This window comes from Ovis aries, chromosome 6 (assembly GCF_016772045.2).
Source record: "Ovis aries strain OAR_USU_Benz2616 breed Rambouillet chromosome 6, ARS-UI_Ramb_v3.0, whole genome shotgun sequence".
Lineage (NCBI taxonomy): Eukaryota > Metazoa > Chordata > Mammalia > Artiodactyla > Bovidae > Ovis > Ovis aries.
This window is the reverse complement of record NC_056059.1, coordinates 26,888,442-26,890,432: the sequence shown is the minus strand read 5'-3', so window position 1 is coordinate 26,890,432 and position 1,991 is coordinate 26,888,442. Positions and strand designations below refer to the sequence as shown.

At 38.0% G+C, this 1,991-nt stretch overlaps 1 pseudogene; it reads left to right on the top strand.

Annotated features, from left to right (window-relative positions):
- The first annotated feature begins 702 nt into the window (after positions 1–702).
- On the top strand, positions 703–803 carry LOC114115502 (U6 spliceosomal RNA; annotated as a pseudogene).
- Positions 804–1,991: the final 1,188 nt, after the last annotated feature.

Sequence of the window (1,991 nt, the reverse complement as noted above, 5' to 3'; positions counted from 1 at the left end):
CTGGAAATTTTAACATCCAGATAACACTTTTTAAAAAATATCTAGTTTTTCTCTTGGCTATGATTTTTTATTGAATAGAATTTTTACTGAATACTGAAATAACTTGTCCCCAACCTTTTAATCTGTAATACATTCTTTCTGAGTGAGACTTTGAAGTTCCATTTCAATAATTAAATCACAATGTCCCAGTATTATACAAAAAAAAAAAAAAAAACCTTAAACTTACAGTTGCCAAAGAGGAAAAAGGGAAAGGGAGGGATAAATTAAGGGTATGAACAGATTCACACTACTGTATATAAAATAGATAATCAACAAAGATTTACTCTATTACACAGGGAACAATATTCAATATTTTGTAGTAACAAATGGAAAATAATCCGAAATATATATATATGTATATATATGAATCATTTTGCTTTACACCTGAAACTAACTCAACATTGTAAATCAATTATGTGTGCACATGCGTACTCAGTTGTGTCCAACTCTTTACGACCCCATGGACTGAAGCCCACCAGACTCCTCTGTCCGTGGAATTTTCCAGGCAAGAATACTGGAGTGAGTTGCCATCTCCTTCTCCAGGAGATCTTCCCGACCCAGGGATCAAAGCCTTGTCTCTTATGTCTCCTGCTTTGGCAAGCAGATTCTTTACCGCTGCACCACCTGAGAAGCCTATACTTCAATAAAAAATAAATGAAACACGTGCTTCAGCAGCACATATACTGTATTGGAACATACAGAGTAGATTAGCATGGCTTCTGCACAAAGACGACACACAAAGTTGTGAAACATTCAATATTTTTTTAATTAACGACAATAAATTTAATTAGTACTGACTATAAAAACTTACTACTTTTGTATTTTAAAAAATCAAGCAATCATAAGATTGGAAAGTACAATTATGGATAATTGAAGCATGCTAAGGAAAACTCAGCAGTGGCCACAGGACTGGAAAAGGTCAGTTTTCATTCCAATCCCCAAAAAAGGCAATGCCAAAGATTGCTCAAACTACCACACAATTGCACTCATCTCACACGCTAGTAAAGTAATGCTCAAAATTCTCCAAGCCAGGCTTCAGCAATACGTGAACCTTGAACTTCCAGATGTTCAAGCTGGTTTTAGAAAAGGCAGAGGAACCAGAGATCAAATTGCCAACATCTGCTGGATCATGGAAAAAGCAAGATAGTTCCAAAAAAACCATTTCTGCTGTATTGACTATGCCAAAGCCTTTGACTGTGTGGATCACAATAAACTGTGGAAAATTTTTCAAGAGATGGGATTATAAGACCACCTGACCCACCTCTTGAGAAACCTATATGCAGGTTAGGAAGCAACAGTTAGAACTGGACATGGAACAGCAGACTGGTTCCCAATAGGAAAAGGAGTACGTCAAGGCTGTATATTGTCACCTTGCTTATTTAACTTCTATGCAGAGTACATCATGAGAAATGCTGGGGTGGAAGAAGCACAAGCTGGAATCAAGACTGCCGTGAGAAATATAAATAACCTCAGATATGCAGATGACACCACCCTTATGGCAGAAAGTGAAGAGGAGCTAAAAAGCCTCTTGAGGAAAGTGAAAGAGGAGAGTGTAAAAGTTGGCTTAAAGCTCAACATTCAGAAAATGAAGATCATGGCATCTGGTCCCATCACTTCATGGCAAATAGATGGGGAAACAGTGGAAACAGTGTTAGACTTTATTCTTAGGGCTCCAAAATCACTGCAGATGGTGACCGCAGCCATGAAATTAAAAGACGCTTACTCCTTGGAAGGAAAGTTATGACCAACCTAGATAGCATATTGAAAAGCAGAGACATTACTTTGCCAACAAATGTCTGTCTAGTCAAGGCTATGGTTTTTCCTGTGGTCATGTACAGATGTGAGAGTTGGAATGTGAAGAAAGCTGTGCGCTGAAGAATTGATGCTTTTGAAGTGTGGTGTTGGAGAAGACTCTTAAGAGTCCCTTGGACTGCAAGGAGATCCAACCAGTC